Source organism: Sciurus vulgaris, assembly GCF_902686455.1.
Source record: "Sciurus vulgaris genome assembly, chromosome: X".
NCBI lineage: Eukaryota > Metazoa > Chordata > Mammalia > Rodentia > Sciuridae > Sciurus > Sciurus vulgaris.
In genome coordinates, this window is record NC_136471.1 from 47,796,822 (window position 1) to 47,820,935 (window position 24,114).

Consider the following 24,114-nt stretch of genomic DNA (forward strand, 5'->3'; position numbering starts at 1 on the left):
AAATCAATAAATATATCTCTTACCTGAATAACACTATAAATCAAATGAACCTAACAGACATCTACAGAATATCCTATCCCAAAATATATGAATTTACCTTCTCAGATGCACATGGAACTTTTTCCAAAATAGATCATATTCTAGTCCACAAAGCATATCTTATCAAATACAGAAAATTCAAATAATCCCATGTATCCTATCAAATCATAATGGAATGAAACTAGAAATCAACAGCAAGAAAATTAATAGCAATCACAAAAATACATGGAGATTAAACTATACTCTCCTAAATTATGAATGGATCAAAGAAAAAATGAGAACAGAAATCAATAAATTCCTAGAAATGAACAAGAATAGAGATACAACATATCAAAATCTCTGGGACAGTATAAAATCAGTTCTAAGAGGAAACTTTTTATCACTGATTGCCTACCTTAAAAAAAATAGGGATCCCGAATAAATTAGCTTATTCTTTATCTCAAGGCCTAGATAAAGGACAACAAACTAACTCCAAAACCTGTAGAAGACAGGAAATAATTAAGATCAGAGTTGAAATCAATAAAATTGAGAATAAGAACACTACACAGATCGATGCAATGAAGAGTTGGTTCTCTGAAAAGGTAAATATGATTGACAAGCCCTTAACCAAACTAACCAAAAGAAGGCATGAGAAGACTGAATTAAACAAGATCAGAGATCAAAAATGATATATCACCACAGACCCTTCTGAAATCCAGAGGATTATCAGAACCTATTTCAAAAATTCATACTCCAATGACCTGGAAAATCTGAAAGACAAAAATTTCTAGACACACATGACATGCCCAAATTTAACAGGAAGACATAGGAAACCTAAACAGACCAATATCAAGTCATGAATTTGCAACGGCAATTAAAATTTTTCCAAAAAAGAAAAGCCCAGAACCAGATAGATTATCAGCTAGTTCTACTGAACCTTTACAGAAGAACTAATACCACTCTTTCCCAAATTATTTCACGAAATTGAAAGAGAGGGAAGACCTCCAAATACATTCTATGAAGCCAGTATAACCCTGATACCAAAACCAGACAAAGATGCATCAGTAAATGAAAACTACAGACCAATATTTCTGATGTACATAGATGCAAAAATCTTTAATAAAATATTACCAGCCTCCATTCAAAAACACATCAAAATAATAATACACCATGATTACATGGGTTTCATTTCAGGGATACAAGTTGAATCAACATAGGCAAATCAATAAATGTAATTCACTACTTAAACAGAACTAACAACAAGAGTCACATGATCATCTCAATAGATGCAGAAAAGGTCTTTGATAAAATCACATCACCCATCTATGTCAAAAATATTGGGAAAGCTAGTAATTGAAGGAACTTCCCTCAACATTGTACAGGCCATTTATGACAAACTCAAAGCCAACATCACACTAAATGTAGAAAAATTCAGGAATTTCCACTAAAATGAGGAACAAGACAAAGCTTTCCATTCTCACCACTTATTCAATATAGTCCTCAAAACATTAGCCAGAGTGATCAGTCAGGAAAAGGAAATTAAAGTGATTCAAATAGGAAAAGAAGAAGTCAAACTATTGCTTTGCCAACAATATTACCATATATCTAAAAGACCCAAAATCTTCCACCTGAAGACCTCTAGAGGTTATAAATGAGTTCAGCAAAGTAACAGGATAGAAGATCAACTCCCATAAATTAATTGCTTTCCTATACTCAAACAGTGATTCAGCCAAGGAAAACATCAGGAAAATAATTCTATTCACAATAACCTCAAAAAAATTGAATACTTGGGAATTAACCTGATCATGGAAGCAAAAGAGCTCTACAATGAAAATTATAGAATGCTGAAGAAAGAAACTGAAGAAGCTGGAAAGACAGTCCATGTTCTTGTATAGGCAGAATTAATAGTATCAAAATGGTCATACTACCAAAAGGAATACTCATCAAAATATCAATGACATTCTTCTCAGAATTAGAAAAAACATTTTAAAATTTCATTTGAAGAATAAGAGACTCAGAATAGACAAAGCAATACTAAGGAAGAAAAGTGAAACAGGAGGCTTCACAATACCTGATCTGAAATTAAAACAGCATGGTATTAGCATCAAAATAGACATAAAGACCAATAGAATATGAGACACAGAGAAAAACCCACAAACCTATAGCTGTCTGATATTTGATAAAGGTGCCAAAAATGTATCTTAGAGAAAAGACAGCCTTTTAACAAATGGTGTTTGGAAAACTGAACAGTTATATGTAGGAAAATGAAATTCGACCTCTATTCCTGCACTAAACTCAAATCAAAATGGACCAAATATGTAGGAACTAGACAAGAAAATTTACAACTGCTACAAGAAAACATAGGGTCAATACTCCATCATACAGGTGCTGGCACTGACTTCCTTAACAAGACCCTCAAAACACAAGAAATAAAACCAAGAATCCATAAGTGGGATGTCATCAAACTAAAAAGCTGCAAGGCAAAGGAGATGATTAAGAGCATGAAGAGAGGGGCTGGGGTTGTGGATTAGTGGTAGAGCATTTGCCTAGCATGTATGAGGCAATGGGTTCAACTCTCAGCACCACATATAATTAAATAAGTAAAATGAAAATCCATCAGCAACTTAAAAAATAATAATAAAGAGCATAAAGAGATAGTCTGTAGAATGGGAGAAAATCTTGGCCAGCTACTCTTCTGATAGGGGATTAATATACAGAATATAAAAAGAACTCAAAAAACTTAACACTAATAATAATAATAATGATAACCCAATAAATAAATGGGCTAAAGGACTAAACAGAAACTTCTCAGAAGAAGAAATAAAAATGGACATCAAATATATGAAAAATGTTCAACATCCGTAGCAAACAGGGGAATGCAAATCAAAAGTACACTAAAAGGGCTGGGGTTGTGGCTCAGTGGTAGAGCACTTGCCTAGTATGTGTGAGGCACTGGGTTTGATCCTCAGCATCATCATATAAAAATAAATAAATAAAATAAAGGTCCATTTACAACTAAAAAAATAAATAAAAATGTACACTAAGATTTAATCTCACTCCAGTCAGTATGGCAATGATCAGGAATACAAACAATAATAAATGCTGGTGATGTTGTGGGGGAAAAGGTAAACTTATACATTGTTGGTGGGACTTCAGACTAGTAGAATCACTCTGGAAAGCAGTATGAAGATTCCTCAAAAAACTCGGGATAGAACCACCATATGACCCAACTATCCCACTCCTTGAAATTTCCCCAAATGATGTAAAATTTGTAGACTACAGTGATATAGCCACTTCAATGTTTATAGCAGCACAATTTATAATAACTAAATTGTGGAATAGACCCAGATGCCTGCTAATAGATGAATGAATTAAGAAACTGATATAGGAGCTGGGGTTGTGGCTCAGTGGTGGAGTGCTTGCCTGGCATGTGTGAGGCACTAGGTTGGATTCCCACACTGCATATAAATAAATAAATAAAATAAAGGTCCATCAACAACTAAAATTATGAAAATAAATAAATAATTAAAATAAAAAAGAAACTCAGTGATACAAACACACACAATGGAGTTCTACTCAACCATGAAAAAGAATGAAATATGGCATTTGCAGATAAATGAATGTAAATGGAGAAAATCATGCTAAACGAAATCATGAAACCCAGAAACTAAATCGCAGAATTCATGAAATCTCAGAAACAAAAAGGTCAAATGTTTTCTCTCATATGTGGAAGTTAGAGTACAGTAAAAAAGGGGAGGGAAGGATAGGATAATATAAGGATAAAGGGAATATCAGTAATGTAGAAGAAGATCAAGAAGCAGAATGGAGGGATGGGTTAGGGAAAGCAATGCAGAATGAATTCTTACATACATAAATATACAACAGGGAACTTCACCTTTATGCATAGGTAGAAGGAAACAACTTTAAATTAATAGATGAGTGAAAGGGAGTTCATTGAGTAGAGGACATAGAATGGGAGAAGGCAAGGAGGACGGGAGAGAAAAGTGGGGGGAATCATGAACTGAAATCGAATTCCATGTGTTTCAGTTTGTCAGAATGAACCCAACTAGTAGGTATAACTATAAAACTCTAATAAAAAATAGTGAAAATACATCAACATTATTTTTTAATTCTAAATTCTTGTAACTGACATTTCTAATAAAGAATGGCATAAAAAAGTCACCATAGAATATTAGAAGCATGGTTATCAGGGGAGAATTCATGTTAAAATCTCAAATTGCTAGGAAGAACTTCCAAACAACTGCATATTTGAATAACCACCCAAGAGATACACAGAGATCAGTTGTTATTATAGGAAAAGATATTATCACTGAAGGTCCTAGCAATCCGGTGGGTGACCATTCCTAACCCCATTTTACAGAGGACAAGCTGGGCCCACAGAGGGCCCTTCCCAGTCTTATCCTCCCGTGCCCCACATTTACATGAAAAGTAGGTCCAGGACACCCTGGAGCAGGACATCACACTGCCTAGGGACAAGAACATCCCACATCTCTCTCCCTCAGGAGACAGTGGAGAACGAGTCCCAGGGCGGGAACAAGGAGACCTGGGTCTGGAATCCCTTCATCTTCCCACACCCCAGGGGGGATGGGGTGTGGGGAGGCACCCACGCCCTCTGCTGAGTCCAGACCCCTAGAGGCAAGGCCCTGATTTCCAATTAGAGCAAATCGGTCTCTGGTAGAATGTCACAGTAGCTATAATAACGTCAGGTTTCTATGGCAACCGGTGCACAGGTTTGTCCTCCGCATCATAAATGCCTCTGCGCAGGCCTGTTTGTCCCCTTGCTTTTCTCTGAAAGCAAAACACCTTCACTCTTCAGGCCAGCCGAGAAATTATACTAATTAGAGGAGTTAGGCAGAGACACAGGTAATTAGTGCGCACGCACACACAAACACACGCATTGGCAGAATTCTGCCCAGGTTTTCTGTTATCAGGAATGTTATAGACTTTAAAACTGACCCTAGGGACATATTACCAGTACACAGAGACAAACAATAATGTCTAGTTTCTATGGCAACTGTGATGCACAGGCTTGTACTCCACACAGGAAATCCCTCAGCTAAGTGCTCTGCCTCTTGCTCTTTGCTGAGATTCAATCACTTTAACTCTTAAGACCACCTCCTGAGAAGGCATCCTATTGGCAGAAAGAGAATAGTTGCAGTCTGATTACCAGAAAAATAACAGAAAAAGCCTGCATTCCTCATAACTGTAATGGTCATGAAAAGTCTGACTGTTCCAGAAATGGAACAATAAACAGTCAATTACTCTATTAATCAGCAAGTTCACCTTTAGAAATATACCAAGAGAAATGAAAACTCGTGTCTACATAAGAATTTGAACACAAAATATATGACACACGTTATCCATGTATAGCTCCAAACTGGAAACAATCCAAGTGCCCATCAACAGATGAATGGATAAATAAAATGTAACTCACAAAAAGAAGAGTGGTAGGGAAGACTAGAAGTACTTTGGATTAGACAAAGGGGAATGAAGGAAAGGGGGAGGGAATGGGAATAAGAAAGATAGGAGAATGAATTGAACATTACTATCCTATGTGCATATATGATTACACAACCAATATAGTTCTACATCATGTACAACCAGAAGAATGAGAAGTCATATTCCATATATGTATAATATGCCAAATACATTCTACTATCATGTATAACTAATAAGAAAAAATAAAAATATTTAAAAAGGTGGTACAGTAGAATATTTTTCACCCATTAGAAGGAATGAAATTTGGATATGTTACTACAAGGATGAACCTTGAAAACATTATGTGAAGTGAAAGAAGCCAGATACTGAGGACCAAATAGTATATGATTCCATTTATATGAAATTCCCATAATAGTTTAATGTGTAGGCACTGAAAGCATGTCTGAAAATGCCTAAGGCTAGAGGTGGAATTAACTTCATCATGATGGGATTTTTGGGGGGGATTATGGTAATGTCTAAAACTTGATTGTGATATGTTTGCACAGTTTTAAACATTTACTAGCATTCATTCTTCAAACTGTATCATTAAAATGCATAAATTTTGTTGCCTGAAAATAATATTTAAAGAAAACTGTTAAAAATATGATATGGTCCTTGGTTTCTGCTGCACCACAGTGAAAGACCAAATTCTTATACGAAGGTCTTGATGCACATGTTTTATATAAACATGAGTGTATAGAAACCTGTAGCTATATTCTAAACACACACACACACACACACGGACCAAGTTCTATTATCACAATATTAGAATTCTACTAAAAGTTTGATGGTCTCAAAGAAGATGTAGTACATTTACCAAGGAAGTAGTCACATGAACTCTACCCAGAATTGTGCCTTCTGACTAAGTACAGACGCTGAATAGATGTCATTTACACATTGATGATAATAGGGAATGTCACAATACTCTGAATAATGCAGGATAGTGAAAATTGATTATGTCACAATCACAGATGAAATTCTAGGAAGCATAAAAAATAAGTTATAAAACAAATGCTCAGAGATTATTTTTAGCCATTCAGGTTAGCAATAATTCATATTATTTCTAATGTGTGTTGATACAAGAACTTCTGTGACTGAAAGGATATAAATTAATAACAATATTTTGAATTTAAAACTTAATATAAAATTTATTCGTTTTCAGAGCTTTGATAGGACAGTTTCTGGGTCTCTTTATGAAGAAATGCTTTCAAAGATATTTACGTGTATAGGAGGCTGTTAAGTATAGTATTGTTTGTAAAAGGAAAATGGTGAAGTAACTGAACTTTTATCACTAGGATAATAATAAAATGAAAGTTTAGCACCAGCATGATGAAACCTGGTAAATGACAAAAAATAAAACTAAAATTATTTTGTAAATTAATTTTAAATGTTTTTGGCAGCGGTGTTTAAGTTGTACTTCAGGATGCTGTCACTAGGTGGCATGGTACCAAAATATCACCATTTTCAAAATACAATGTATATACAGAAAGTTAAACAAATAAAAAATATTAATACCTTCACTGAAAACATAGTTTATGGTTCCTTGATATGATTTAAGACTGGTAGGTTTTCAGACCTACCAGTCTTAAAAACTGGTAGGTGTCAAAATATAACCTTGTAAAACCATACAATGAGGGGCATCTTTACCAGGCAACATCATGATGCAAGTCCACCTCGGCTTCTATAGGTAGCAAGATTGGGGGAACACAGGCCAAGAGAAAGGTGACTGAGAGGGAATGAGAGAGCCATGGTGGGGTCTGGGCAGCTGTGTCCACAGTGTTCTGGAGAGAGGATTGGTAGGCAGCAGATAGTAATGAGTGGCAGGAAAATGAAGAAGACACTTTCATAGACTGGACCTACTGTGTTTCCCCTGCTATGCTTTCTCTTAAAAAGCAATTTGCCTAAGGCCATGGTATATCTTTCCTGGCTTAAGTTAATGGGATATGTTGTATTCCTCAACAAATAACCTGTTAACTATATATTCTCAGTTCTAAGAAATAGAAGATTCCCCCCTGCTGAGAAACACATGAATTACCTTGAAGGGGGGAACTTTTGTGACACTTATAATGACCAAATATTCCAAGATGTAGGAAGAATGAATAATTAAAAACAACACCCGATGACCATAATATCTGTTAAAAGCAAGTTTCAATAAGAACTGCTCAGGATTGGCCAAATGACCAAGAGTTGTATTTAGATCTTTACCATATCATTGCAATAGTAAAATTTCTCCTCATGGGTTTTTCTTGGGTACCAATGGGTGAGACCATGCACAGTAGGAACTTAAAATCAGATGCAGTTCTACTGTCAATCAAAAGTTCAGAGATGGTACATAGGTGGGACTCTCCGGAAACTTCCTTAAGACCAATAATAAAACTGTGGAACAAAAGGGGCATGTGGTCACTTTCTCTCCTTACAGATGATCCACTCTCTCTTCCTCCCTCTTTCCTACCAAACTTTGTTAGACCTTTATCACTCTTTGTGTTTTGTATGAAATGTTCTCCTGCAAGAACATAAGAGATGAGAACCACAACATGACCCTGGACCACTGGGTATATATAACAGGACATTTGAGAGAGGATTGGAGAAGTTCTGAGAAGTCTGTGAAGAGGTGGCATTATGGAGGGTGAAGCCCTTCTCTTTTTGAGGGACGTCTCTACAGTGTAACACCTTAACCTGCGCTGGGAGGAGTGGGGAGAACAATCAGTGAATGACACATAGATTTAGGGTCAACAGCAAATCAAACTGCATTAATATACATGTGAATTTTCCAAACACAACTGGTTCATAGTAAACTAACCATTTCATCACATTTATTGTTCTTGGCAAAATATGCTCCTTTTCAGTAAAAAAGTATAACTAACATGGAGACAGCTGTGATGCCTTGTGATGGTCAGAACCAAGACTACAGTTTTGAGTGTAGACCAGGGCTCTCAGCAGGTGGTGTGGTAGAAGAGCGGTTGATAGAAGTTGGGAATTTGACTTAACCCATTATGTTCAATTGTCCTATATATAGAGGACATATACAAGAAAAACCTTTAAATTGACCACTTGTGGTCACTTTGAAATAAATATTATGGCATTTGCAGGTAAATGGATGGAATTGGAGAATATCATGCTAAGTGAAATAAGCCAATCCCCAAAATCCAAAGACCTGATAAGTGGATGATAATACATAATGGAGGTGGGAAGGTGGGGGGTAAGAGAAGAATGGAGGAACTTTGGACTGTGTAGAGGGAAATTGGAGGGGGAAGGGGGCGGGTTTAGGAAATATGGTGGAATGAGAGAGATATCATTACCTTATGTACATATATGATTACACGAATGGTGTGAATCAACATCATGTACAACCAAAGAAACGAAAAGTTGTACCCCATTTGTGTACAATGAATAAAAATGCAGTCTGTAAAAATAAAAAAAATAAATAAATAAAAACAATTAACCTACTTTTGTTCCATACCACATTATGATTCTATGTATGGGAATGTGAACACTTCTGAGTATAAGAAACCAGAAAAATAAATGTCTTTATTTGAGGAGGGGGAAGGAAATATATATCGTGACTTTAGTGTTCTATTCTTTTGAGACATAATATATTATTAGAGTATTTGAATAATATATGTTTTAGGTATTGTAAATGTACATATTTCATATATATATGAAAATATGTAAAATATAAAAGCTTTAGATTATAATTTACAACCCATTTTAAAGCACCTGGGTAAATTTTGTTGACATATTTGCAGAAATGAAAACTTGAAACTTAATGAGTTAATGGGATCAAACAAAGTTTTCTGGAAATTTTTACTTACCTGTAGCAATCCCTCTGTATCTGTCACATTTCTGGGCTATTCAAAAGAAGCACATTTTTTTCTGGGATATCTAAACCTGTGATTGAAAGCCAGTCTTTGAAGGTTTGAAGATAAAGCAGCAACTGTGAGCTATATTTGAAACATCCATATAGTCAATTCACTTTTATCTCACTCATTCCCCTACATAATTGAATATAAGAAATACATTTCAAATAAATTTCAAATAAGGAATATGTGATATATATTTATGTATGGAATATATATAAACCATATATTTATATATATATGTATGTCTTTTCCAATCTGACCACAAGAACACTGTTTACAATTCTTTTTTAAAAATTGTTTGTACTTGTTGTTGGACACAATGCCTTTTATTTGTTTATTTTTATGTGGTGTTAAGGATCAAACGCAGTGCCTGACATACGCTAGGAAAGTGCCCTGCCACTGAGTTACAACTCCAACCCTACAAGTCTTTATCAAAATAATTTTCCCTGTACAAGAACAATATATGAAAGCATATTTATAAATTAGAATTATCCTGCATCTTTCATGGGCCTAATTTCCATCCTTTTCAGACATGTACCCTTCTGTGAGCTGGATAGCACACATACATCTAAACACACACACACACACACACACACACACACACACACACACACAGTTTTTCCAAAGGTGAAATCAAAGTATTCATCTTCTCTCACCCTTTGTCTTTTCCACTAAATTCTTATTTTTAAGATTTTTATTTGCATACTGTTAGTTCTTATGGTTTTTGCATATTTTAACCCAAAACTTGCCGGGTGCGGTGGCACTCAGGTGACTGAGTGCCGGGGTCCAGCCCTAGCAGGAGTCCATGGGTTCCACACTGGTAAACCGGGCGTAGGGAGACAGCGTCGGCGATGGATGGAGAATGAAAGACACAGACTCTAGTTCTGGTGCAATCAATCCCACTTTATTCTGGGGAAGGCTGGGTTTATATACACTTTTCTTCAGGCTATGATGACAGGCTTATGATTAATAAAATCAAAGAAGTTTCCAAAGCATAGGCAGAAATTGTTTTTACCGAAAGATTATGAGAAAACAGTAACCGTACAGATTACAATTATTTTAAGAATATTTAACTAAGTCAATGAGCTAATACAATGTTTATTTCCTTAATATCTAAACTCTATATGACCTAAGACTATTCTTATTATTTTTGCGGTAAAGCGATAGACAAATAATCTCATGTGACCATCTCTACTAGGTTCTTCTGGTTAATATCTAAATTGCTGAGTTAAGGGCTACAGGAGGGCAGTGGTCCCAATGGTTATTATGTACCAACGTTTATTATAGGGGTGACATATTCTTTGTAGGAAGGAAGGAATGTTGTGAAACCTTATCCTTTTACCTTACCACCACACATAAACAAAACCATCATCTGGATTAAACCGCCCTGTAGGAGACAGGGGGAGATCTATATCTACCTTCTCTAAGGGCTTGCCTTTAGGGGGGTACCAAGGCTTGCCATTGATAAAATAAGCTGGTCCATATCTAGTAGCTACTGTGGGAGATGCTTTGTGCTTAGAACTTGGGGAAACATTGTTATATATAAATTTCTGTGCCCCAAAAGGTTCTGGCTGTGCCAGTAAATGCAGTGTTTGATTTTTTTTTTAACATAATAAAAACATTCTCCTATAGTGAGGTTAACATCACAGGGTTTCAACATGTGTTTTTGTCTCCGTGATGTTTTTCTGGAAATTTGTAGAATTATTCCCATCACCTCTGGCAAGATCCTCAGACTGAAGTGAGTAATATATTATTAGGAAAACTCCACAGAATAACATCCAAGCTAGGGAGGCATACATCTGGCTACAATCCTTTTAGGATGAGTCTCTGCAATCATCCTTGAGTGGAACTCTGTCAAGCACTGCAAGGAGAGCCAGGTGCCCCCGCAACTGAGACAGGAAGATCACGAGTTCAGTCAGGCTCAGTAATGGCGAGGCACTAAGCAAATCAGTGAGACCCTATCACTAAATAAAATACAAAATAGGGCTGGGGATGTGGATCCGGTGGTCGATTGCCTCTGAGTTCAATCCCTGGAACTCCCATCCCCCCACCAAAAAAAAAAAAAAAAAAACTAGAAGCAACTAAGATATCTTTTGAAAAGAAGGCAAATACATTATGGTAAATCTGTACAGATAATATTACTCAGTGATAAAATGAAATGAGCTATCAAGCCATAAAATACAAACACAGAAACCTTCTAAGTAAAATAAGTTAAACTGAATGCTACATACTATATCACTAAAATAATATGACATTCTGGAAAAAGTAAAACTATAAAGAAAATAAAAATATCAGTGACTGCCAAAGGTGCAGGAGAGGGAAAGGATAAGTAGGTGAAGCAAAGGGAAATTTTAGGGAGGTGGAACTACTCTGTATGACATTGCAATGGTGGATACATGACATCATATACTTCATAAAACCTATAGAACTTGACAGCATAAAGAGTGAATCATTAGTATATACAAATTAAAAAAATCATTTAGGGGATCAAAAGATCAAAGGGAAAATGAATGTAGGCTGTGACAAGAGAATCTAAAGGTATTATATGTATAACTGAATTAAAAATGTATGAAATAATTACCAAAGAGCTGAGGGAAAAGGTCCTGATCTAAGTAACTTTGGGGAGGAATGGGGTATATAAGATAAGGAATGGGGTATATATAAGCAAAAGAAATTGCACATAAGCACTGCATCTATATAAATTTTGCTCCTGCATTTTACCACTGAACTGCATCCCCAGTCCTTTGCATTTTTTTAAAAATTTTGAGACAGGGTCTAAGTTGCTGAGGGTCCTGCTAAGTTGCTCAGGCTGGCCTTGAATTTGTGATTCTCTTGCCTCGGCATCTCAAGTCTCCAGGATTATAAGTGTGCACCACTATGCCAGCTGTATATCAGAAGTATAAAGTTAAGTACATGACTAAGGGGTGATAAGAACCATATTTTCCACTGTTGGAGTAGGGAATTTATAGCTAAGCAATGGGAGGAAGTGAAAATGACCCATGCAGTTATGGATCCATAGGGAGTTAAGTGTATCCATGAGTACATAGTGATGTTCATAAATGATAGAATGCATAAATGGGGAAAAGAGACAAATCCCCCATGCAAAATGATCCCAAATAAATTATGTAAATTCTCCATGAGTCTCCTACATAAGGTAGGAAAACCTAAGTCTCTACTTCACAAACATGGGCTATGCATGGTGACTTCCTTCTAAAGAGTAATATATAGGGAAAGTGGTGAATCCTGACAAATGCCATTTTAGTCAGGTGATAAAGACTGGCACCAATAATCATGAATTATGTTGATGATTACTTGATAGGGTGAGAAAGATATTTTATTCTATAATATTCCTCCTCAGAACCCACAACCCAGTCTAATCAGAAAAACATCTGACAAATTCCAATAGAAGGAAAGCCTACCAAAATGCCTGATCTGTTAAGATCATCAAAAGCAAGAAGTCTGAGAAACTGTCACAGCCAAGAGGAGCCCAAGGACATGAGAGCTAAATGTGATGCCTACACTGAGTGGGATCTTGGAACAGAAAAAAGGACATTAGGTAAAAACAAAGGAAATCAGACTAAAGGAATATGACTTTGAAGATACCCTTGTACTCATAGCCTGTTCATATGGGAAGAGTGGATATTATTTCCAACTTTCCAGCATATGTTTCTGACCATTTTAGTAACTTGAGGATTTCAGAAATTGCAAAAATTTTGTTTGCGTTCATTTCTAAGCAAGCATTTAACTTCTATATTAACATTAACTACAATCCCATATTTTGCTACTGATTGACTCATCCATTTTTCTAAGTATTTTCTTTCCATGTGTCAGATATTAGAGATAATTAGTAAACAAGCTTAAGCTCCTGCTCTGAAGCAAGGGAATTTAGGGGAAGAAAAGGAAAATGAAAAAAATCAATAGTTACATGATATTTATGTCAAACTGTTGCTTAATCATATCAATGCTTCACTTCACTTGACTTTAAAATAGGGGTAACTGTCCATCTCATAGGTCTGTTAGCACTTATTTCTTCATGGGATAGAAAAATGCCTGGTACATTGGAAGTGGTCTACAACATCAATTATTATCATGTTATATGAAATTGATCATTATGGAAGTTAGATAACTCTCATCATTGCCTATGGAATCACATAGGCAATTCCCTGAAAGTTGGCAGGTGGACTGAATTCTCACAAGTCCTCAGTACCCTTGACTTAACATGTCTACATCCCATTCATTTAGATATACATCACTAACATCATCTTCCATGTCTTTGCTTAATATCAGAGAGGACAGAGTTCATAGTAGAGCCAAATTCAATGATAAGAGCAATCTCATTTGGTACCTGACAAGTGGTGCCAGCAGTATGCATGTTCGCCAAGGAACATTTTGAATTAAATACTGGGGAACCAGAAGCCCTAAAATAAAAGGTGGTGTCATAAGTTAACACATCAGAGTTTTGAAGCATTTCCTGGAAGCTTCTTTGAGTAAACCTGTGTATAAACTGATCAGCATAACAACAACCTATTGCTGCTCTCATCTGAACCTTTCCCTGACATTTCTTTTCTCATTCGCCCTGAGGAATCACAACACAAGCATCAATATGCTACTTTTTTCCATTTAGATGACCAATATTATATATCAAACCACTAGGTTTGATTATGTAGTCCCACAGGTGCTTCTTGTCCATTTTCCTTCAATTTCAGGATGGCATAGTCAAGAGTTGCATCAGGTATCTCAAACCAAGGTTCAATGAAAAAGCAGTTGTCTTCTTTGGGAACTTTTCATAATCAAATGTCACCTTTATACATTGACCAATTATGTCTGCCCACTTCCTTGGCTCTGTTCCTTTCTTCACACAATCATTTATTACATGCTGACAAGTGAAAAAGAACAATCCTGTAAAAAGAAAGCAGGCGGGACAACCTCCATTTCCATTATTATCCCAGAATATGTTCTCAACTGAGTCACTGGGACACTGGGATGTGAAAGAAGTTTTAGTACTTTGACCAGAGTAGAGGTTTTTTTTTTTTTTTTTTTTTTTTTTTGTCGGTTTCCCAAAGTTTGTTCTATGCAATTTAAATAGGGAAGTTTTCGTCTTTCTTTTTTTCATTCAAATTTTTTTCACTTTATTTTCTCAAACTGGGATACTGTTCCACAATGTACTTTTTAAACACGTGTGTTTATTTCCTCTAACTCAGAGTTCTGAGCAGTGGATGCCCTAGGGTTCATTCTTTTCTCAGCCTCAACCTGAAAGAGTTTACCCTCTAACTCATCAATGGGATTCGTGTTTTCTAGGATGAAGTCCAAGTTATTAATGAGCTTCTAATGATCATTCTCCAAAAAGGAAAGAAACCTTCCATTCTTGCACAGGGTGTCCTTGATGGTTTCTCCTTTGAAACCATAGATGCAGAGTTTGTATTCTTTGCGAAGTTCCCCATGCTTAACAATTCTGTTTTCTCCTCATCCCAATTGTGAATGTAAAATTTGACAGTCAGTAGATTCCTTGTTGTGCTGGCCAAATACCTGGCTACCCTTTATCTGCTCGATTTTACTTTTAGAAAATATAATTACCACTTGGTTGATTTCAGGAAAACAACTGAGCATCATTCTGAGGTATAGGAACACTTGGATTCCTTCTGTGCCACACACCAGCATTTCCTCACCTTGCGGAGTTTCCATCTCTTCTCTGACAGCATCAAGGGTGTTGAGTGCCACATGCAAGCTGGCCCTCTAGCTGTGTGTGAGCACATATTTTATGTTTCTGTTTCTCCTAAAGTTTACATCCAAGGTAACATTAATGATTTTGTTTTGGGATGTGGTCTGGTCTTTTGCATTTTTCCTAGGTGAGTGGGAACTTTGATCCTGAGTGCTAGTTATATCTTGGCCTTTTTCTAGATTCCATCTTCATTTGAGCAATATTGGAATTATTTTGCTCTTGTTTTGGGACCTGAAAAAATAGTTATCTATTCTCTCTCTCTCTCTCTCTCTCTTTTTTTTTTTCATATCAAATGAGTTCTTCTGTGACCTGCGTTTCTTACAGATCATGATGCCTGGAAGATGAAATAGATGGTTCATCTGACACAGGTCTTCTCAGAACTGGCTTACTGCTGTGTGAGCTCCCTGGCTTTCACTCTCTCTGGCTCAGTCATGCCTTCCACAGGTAGTGGATCAGAGCTGATCCAAGCCTCCTTCTAGTCCACCACGTGGCTCCTTCCCACCAGGCTGGCTCACCAATTCTGCTCAACATTTTTACTTTTCTCATATATTTAAGTGAATTTTCTGTTGAAATTATTTACCATTCTTTTTACTGTGACTTACAAATCAGGAATATTAATCATCTATAATTATGTAGTTTTCAAATATTTTCTCCAACACTTGTGGACAATTCTTAGTGTTTTATTAAACTTACAAACAGTTTTTCAATTTAAAAATATTGTAATTATAAGAATTTACAGATTTCTTTTTAAAAATTGAACACAGCCTTGAAACTTGTAATGGTAGCCCCTATGTAACAGTGGTCCACTTTATGCTTTGAATATAATGCTTGCTGCTCTGCCACTGCAACTTATTTTTAAAATGCACGTTTCTTTCTCTTCCTGTCTCCCTGCTCCTTCCTAATAAATCCATGTCCTTAATCACAGGGGAAACAAGATTATCTTTCTTCCCCATGCTAGGTAGAGTTATCCGTCCTTTACCACATACTCACCACAGGAACCAAGTATTTCAGACTTTGGTGATGGTACCAGAAGATTTCAGAAATGACTATCTCCCAAATTAACAAGTGAATTGCAATTCCAACAGCGAATACATGGCATGTAGCCTTTAAATCATCTCTTTAAAAGTCCCTTGTTCCTGCTAATGGGCAGAATTATAGCCTTTGGGACAGGAGTCCCTGTGTTTTCTCTTTTGCTAGCAAAGCAATAACCTTTTATCCCCTTTTCCCCAAACTGTGTCCTCATTATTAGATTGGCATCAGGTACAAGGATTGAGCTTTTGGCAACACCTAGAGAGAGATGATCATTCAGATCCCAAAGAATATGAAGACAGAAAGGCAAAAACTTTGGAGTAGTTCAGAAATAAGTGCTTATAAGGATTACTTCTCCTCTCTGTGCTGGAGAGGTGTTGTTGAGTGGGGCTCATGGAACCACAATAGCAGGAGTATAATCTAACTATATCTGAAACCCTGGAAGTTCCTCTCCCTCTCCCTCTCCCTCTACCTCTCCCTCTGCCTCCCACTACCCTCCTCTTCATCTACTTCTACTTCTCCTTCTCCTCCTCCTCCTCCTCCTCCTCCTCCTCCTCCTCCTCCTCCTCCTTCTTCTTCTTCTTCTTCTTCCTCAGATAAAGGAAAAAGAACATTTATTGCTTTGGTAGCAAAGGAGAAACGCAGGGGACTCCTGTCACAAAAGCTGTAATTCTGCCCATCGGCATGAACAGGGGGCTTTAAAAAAGATGACCCAAAGGCTACATTCCACGTGTTCTCTGTCTGCAGTTGTAATTCATTTGTTAATTTGGAGGCAGTCATTTCTGAGATCTTCTGGTACCCTCCCAAGTCTGGATTACTTTGTTCCTATAGTGGGTTTGTACTGAAGGACAGATAAATCTGCCTAAGATGGGGAAGAATGGAAATCCTATTTTGAAAGCCATCTAATAGAGTCTGTTCAGTATCCTCAAGAGATGGTGAGCAATGAAACCTCCTTAAACAGATGATTTAGACTCTGTGAGCCTGAGCTTGGATATGTGAGAAATGATACTGATCATATCATCTAAACAGAGCTGTCCCAAGAGTAATGGGAAAAACTTTCCAGAGTCTATGACAGAGTGGAATTTCAAAGGCCCTTTAAATGTTGGGGTACAGCAGCAGGGGCTGGCTGAGCTTCAGGGCTGAGGCATGCATAGTGAAAACAAGTCCCCTTTGTTTCTCCTAATGAGAAGACAGACAGCTAGATAAAAGAAGCAACTATCTCTGATATGCAATGAGTTCAAAGTTTTAGACAAACGTTCCTTTACCTTTTGATTATTGACAAAAACTAAAGTTCCCCATGCTGGGAAGACAGGTATGTCTATAAAACCATCTAGAGAGTTTAGTGATAGATCACACCAGGGAAACTTATGCTGTGGTATTTGATAAATGTTTGCCTCCAGGACTGCTCATTATGTTAATATATTTATACAGAAATTCTGGACCCATCCACAGTAATCAGTGCAGCAGTCTTTACTTCCAAGAAGAGGCAAAAATCTAATAGTTACTAGCATTTTTTACAATTGTCAATTCTTTCATTAAAAACTACTTATTCAACTCAAAAGTCATACCATTCTATTGAAGGCATCTCAGGAGCTCTGAAGTGAAAATAAGAGGGTAAGAAGTAAAATAATATATGGGCAAAACCAAGGGTTAAATCTGAAATGAGGCAACTCATTCACATTTGCTTTTAAACTTGGTCAAGTTTCAAAGAATTGAAATAATTCAAAAGTCCCATCTGGATCCCTCATCCCCCACATAGGCACAGGATTCATTCTTTATTTCTCTCTTCCCCTTCAAAATCAATGAACCAAAATGAGTTTTCTATATACCTATTAGTGTGATTCATCATTCACAAAAACCTTATCCAACTGCACTATGGTTTTCCCAGGATTGAAAGGCGCATGCTCTCCAAGGTCAAAATCTTCTTTTCTGTCATTAGGTCTGGTTTTTGTATAAATACACTATATTAACATAATTTGTATTACCTTTAATGACCTCCTAAAATATGCATGTTTGTGCAGAATGCTTCTTTCACTTAACAACAAGTCTTTCACAGTTTCCCAGACCCTGCAACATGATGCACTGCATAGAAATCCAAGCTATCCCACTCCATGATTGTGCAGTCTTGTGCAACATCCTTATTCTTTCTGTTCTTTTTTTTTTTTTTTTTTTGCGGTGCTGGGGATTGAACCCAGGGCCTTGTGCTTGCGAGGCAGGCACTCTACCAACTGAGCTCTATCCCCAGCCCCTCTCTGTTCATTTTTATATATAAACTGAAAATGAGAAATAATAAATATTTTATTGCATATTTTTATTGGTGCATAGTAATTATACATAATAATTGGATTCATTTTGATACATTTGTACATGCAAAATGCATAATTTGTGTGCTCCCCATTTCCCTTTTCTCCTTGTCCCTCTGATTCCCTTCCTCTAAACTGCTGGTCTCTTATTTTCAAGAAGTCCCTTTTATTTCCTCTTGTCTCTCTATGTGAGAAAACATATGACCTTTGTCTTTCTGAATCTGGCTAATCTCACTTGGCACGATGCTCTTCAGTTCCATCCATTTTCTTGTAAATGGCACAATTTTGTTTCCCTTTATGGCTGAATAAAATTCCATGGTGTATATATAATACATTTTCTTTACGTATTCATCTGTTATTGGACACCTAAATGGGTACCATAAATTGGCTATTGTGAATTATGCTGCTATAAACATGGGTATGCATGTATCATTAATATGCTGACTTTATTTCTTTGAATAAAGACTGAGGAGTAGTAAACTGAGGACTAGTATACCGAATGTAAATTGGTATACTGAATGGAAATACCTAGTCCTCTGAGGAACATCCACACCAATCTCCATAGTGGTGGTTTTAATTTACAATCCCACTAACAATGTGTAAGTGTTCCATTTTTCCCTACATCCCTGTCAGCATTTATTATTTGTATTCTTGATGATTGCCATTCTAACCCGAGTGAGATAAAATCTCAGTGTATCAGAGTAGCTATTATTTTCACTTAACAACAAGTCTTTCAGTTTTCCAGGCCCTTCAACATGATATACTGCATAGAAATTCTGATTGTTATAGATGTTGAACATTTTTTCATATATTTGTTGGTTATTTGTATTTCTTCTTTTGGAAAATGTCTGTTTTGTTCATTTTCCCATTTATTAATTGGGTTATTTGTTTTTTGGTGTTTTCTAAGTTCTTTATATATTCTGGATATTAATATTCTGCCAAAGAGTAGCTGGTAAATATTTTCTCCTGTTTTGAAGACTCTCTCTTCATGTTCTTGTTTCCTTTCTTGTGCAAAAGCTTTTAAATTTGATTCCACTTATTATTGATATTATTTCTAAAATTTTAGGGGTTTTCTTAAAGAAGTCAATGCCTGAACCTATATGATAGAGTGCTGGCTGTATGTTTATTTATACTTCTAGCAGTTGCAAAGTAGAAAGAATAACTCTTAAGGACACTCTGATTTCTAACCAAGTAAATACAGAAAACATATGGTACATAAGAAATGTTAGCCATTTCTATTTCTCTTACCATATATTAATGACATTAGTATTACTATACTGATAAAAATAGGTCATTTACTAATGTGTACACACAATGATTCTGGGTATATATTTGTGGGTTTATTAGATTCCCAGGTCTATATAATAAATTCCTGTAAATCTTCATGGGTTTAAACAGCAGAAATTTATTTTTTTGTTTGAAAGTATAGAACAAAGCCTGTAAGTATGAAAACAAAACAGACAAAGTCACGGTCTCTTTGAAGACTCTAGGGGAGAATGCTTCCTGAGCTCTTCCAAATTCTGGTGGTTGTTGCTTTACTTGACTTAGAGCAACATAATTCTGAGCTCTGGCTTCACCTTCACATAGCTTTCACACTTTGTGTGTCAAATCTCCCTCTGCTTCCTGTTCTAAGTGTGCCAGTCATTGGATTTAGGGACCACCCTAACCCCACCCTAAAGTTAAAGTTTAGATTTGGGACATATTTTGAGGACAGCACACAATTCCTCCCACATAGTGAAACAAGCAAGATGCAAAGCAATATGTAAGATGAAGCATCTTTTGTATATAAACACATGTGCACTTGCATATCATAGAAATATGTAAATACTCTAATACCTCCACATTCAAATTTAATTGATATAGTGAAAATGTTAATGTTAGTCATGTCTTTTGTGGAAGGGAGAACACAGGGGAGGCCAGCATATATATTTGTTGCAATATTTTGTGTCAGCCACTGTTCAAAAGTTTGCTCATTGCTCATTTCTTCCTTCCAAGAGCTCTGTAAGGTAAGTTTAACATGCCTATTTTATAGATGGCCCAGGTCAAGTTCATAAAGGGTAACAATATTATAGTATCATACATATCTAACTACAAGAAAAAAATGGGAATCTACCCCCCTACACACACATATACACACATACACAGGTAAATTGCCTCAACCAGTGTGACCCAACTCTTGGGTTTCGCAAGGGGAAAAGGGGGATTGGAAAATAAAGATTCACAGACACAGATCTTGAAGATTAAGATGGGATCAGGTGGAGCTCTGCTCTCTAATGGAGATGCAGATCTAAAGAGTTATGCCAGCAATCTTTATTTATATATGTCTCATCATCAGGTTTGTAATGGTTAATTTGAATTGTTAATTTGATTGGATTAAGGGATGTGATGATTAAGAGGGCTTTGGGTGTGTCCATGAGGGTCTATCTAGGAATGATTGGAACGTGGGATAGAAACTGAAGTGGAGTCCCTTCATGAGCATGGGCAGCACTGCCCAATAGGATGGAATAAAAGCTGGAAGGAGAAGGAAGCAGATGCAGATGCAAGCTAGGCTCTTCTTGAACGGGTTCTTGACCACTGCTTCCTTCCATTGTCTGAGGATATTGGACTCTCACTTTTCACTCTTCCAAAGCAAACTCTGCCAGTGATTCTCCAGGTAGTTTCCAGAAGCCTTGATCTAGAACTAGGGTAGCACTGTTGATCTTTCTTGTTCTGGGGCTTCTGTGTCTTGGGCTGCACAGCTGCTGGTTCTTCCAGCTCTCCAGTTGCAGATGGCCATTGTGGACTATCCAGCTTCTGGTTGTGTAAGCCAATCCAATAAATCCCCTTTTATAATCATACTTCCTGTTTTTCTGTTCCTCTAGAGAACCCTGTCTAATACAAGGTTAAATTCTATGCAACCATTATTCTTTGTATTCAGGAAAGTTACAGAAGCTAGGACATCTATGTAGCTTTTCCATAGTTGCAATCCACATTTGCAAAGTGCAATGTTAGGAGCTTTGTGTAGCTCTCAAGAAAGTCCATTATTTAAAGTTAGTGTAAAGTGGGCAGGAACTGGAGAAGCAGAGACAGTGAAACATTGGTTGTCTAGCATAGGAATTCCTTCCTTCCCAGGAGCTGTGTACCTGAGATCAAGATGGGAGCTGATAGGACTCTTGCACAGAGCCTCCTCATGCAGGGCATTGCCACAGCAGCTAAGCATCCTGTGCTCTTGCAGAGAAACATTCTCAGGCACCAGGCATGCCACAGCCATGAGGTCATCAGGGACCCCCTATCTGTCATTGCTCTCCCATCCTCCATCACCTCTCTCCATGATGCCCCGCCCAGGCAGCTGCCAAAACGCCATGGAGGCCAGCAGGGGCTTGAAGGCATGTGGGCACCACAAAGCTTGGTGATGCATTAGACATGGAGGCACTCAGATCAGGGCGCTGGGGGGGACCACCTGTCTCCCTGCCCGTTCAAGGAGCCCTCCCCTCCTTCTCCCTACAATGATGGACAAAGACTTCAACCATCCTGGAAGGTGAGAGGAGCCCCAGCCATGGGTGGAGTTGGGGAATCTGGTTAGCAGCCAACAGGGGGAAAGTTAACTGTTTACAGGGGGAACCTTAACTGTCCACTGGGGGAATGTTAACTGTTGACTGGGGGACACACATGCACATTTCTTCAAATGCATTAGGGGACATGGAGAAGAAGACCATGAGAGGAAAGAGAAAGTGGATCTGTGCCAGACTGGTTATATGTAAAAGGCATTTTTCCTATTATAACCATTGTTTTGTGTGTGCATTTTATTACTCATTACTGTATATGTAGTTGGCAATGCTAAGCATGTTTTTGAAATATCTAGCCTTTCTAGATGTTCTAAAGTACCTGATATATGGTAAAAGTAGATAAAGTGAAATATAACTCATTTTGTAAATTTCTTCTTGTTAAACTTTTTTTGGGGGAAGCCAAACCCCTATTTGAGTAGTACACATTGTGTGCTGATTCTCTGGAGTGCCATAACAGTGTGCTCATAATGAGGTAAGAGTAACCAGTTTTGTTTATGTCTGTGTGTTATGTTTTACTTGGCTGTGTACATAGTGTATATGGAGGACAAATGAGTCCTAATCTACATCAAGTCTTTCTAGATATTAAAGAGGTTTCCAGTGCATGACAAAATTAGAATTGGTAAACAAGTTTTGTATGTATTGTGTTAAAATTCCCAGGAATGATTGTCTTCTGAAAATTTGAACATTATGGCCCACTGGGTCTGTGAAGGGCCAGAATGCTCATATTTTGAAAACATTTTCAAACTAGAAATATTTTTATATTTGTGCAGTTTATTCAAGACTTGTGTACATAGTGGATAAATTGAAAACTTGAAACATCTAGTCTGTCTTGATATTTAGAAGTGCCTGATGGATGCTAAATGTAGAGGTAGTAAAATATCACTTTGCAAATATATCTTTGCTAAAATTCATATGAAATACTGTCTTTTGGGAATGGAACTGTTAAACCACCTTGTCGAGCAGTATAGTGCCACTTGTGCTTGTTCAGTGATGTGAAGGAGGTGAGCGGGAAGGACTTGCAAAAAGTGATATGCTAGTGTCTTCACACTTGGACATCTTCACACATCATTTTCATTTTCCTTTTTGTTGTGTGCCTTTTGTTTTGTTGTGTATATAGTGTATATAATTGACAAATGAGTCCCAGTTTTGCAGCATCTAGTCTCTAGATGTTAAAGAGGTTGCCAGTATCTAAATAGTATAATCATCACATTTTGTACATTTTGTGTTGAAATTTGTAAGAAAGCTTGTCCTCTATACATGACATCTGGATATGAATTTTTCAACCATCTTTAAGCATTACATATGCCTGTACTTGTCCCCTGGCCTGAAAGTAGAGAGAAGGAAGTGAGGAGGCAAGATTCAAGGACAAAGTGGCCATGTTAGATGCTACCTCAGACTATAACCATTGCTAAGTGTGCAATTTTATTTACCAGTGCTGTGTGCATAGTGGACAAGTTCTTATTTGGAATATCTAGTCCTCTTATACATTTAGAAGTGCTTGGTAAATTTAAAAGTAGAAGTAGAAGAAGAAAACTTTTGATAAACAGCTTTTTAAAAACTGATAGGAAATACTGGGTTTGGAATTGTTAAACCACCTCTGAACAGTATACTTTCTGTACTTGTTCATTGTGTTGAGGAGGTGGAAGGGAAGAAGTTGCAAAACGTGCTTTGTTAGAATGTGCTAGAAAATTTTAGCTTAGCTTTGCCCTGTGTATTATATGCATTCCATTTAACTTTGCTGTACTATATGTATTGTGCATATACTGAATAAAGGCATCCTGATTTTATAATTTCTAGTCTCTAGATACTAAAGAGGTTGCCATTATATGACAGAAGTATTTGAAATGAAATGGAAGCATCATATCAGAGTGACACATGTTGCCTATACCACGTGTGATTTAAGAAAGAAGGAAATGGAAGAAATGAAAGATTCTAGGCAAGAATGACCCTATCTAGAACATACTTTCAGATATAACCATCATTACATGTGCTTAGTTTGTCGACACTACTATGTACATAGTAGACAAACTTAAATCATTATTTGAAATTTCTAGTCTTTCTAGATGTTTAGAAGTGCACAAAGTACGTTAAAAGTAGAAGTAGTAAATAAAATATTTTGTAAAAAAAATTGTTAAAATTCA

General features: G+C 36.8%; 1 pseudogene across 1 annotated transcript; it reads right to left on the reverse strand.

The window, feature by feature from the left end:
* Positions 1 to 14,026: 14,026 nt before the first annotated feature.
* Positions 14,027 to 23,418, reverse strand: LOC306651086 (serine protease FAM111A-like; annotated as a pseudogene). The gene is made up of 2 exons: positions 23,404 to 23,418; positions 14,027 to 15,110 (listed from the first exon to the last, which is right to left on the reverse strand). The product of its transcript is annotated as a serine protease FAM111A-like (transcript).
* Positions 23,419 to 24,114: the final 696 nt, after the last annotated feature.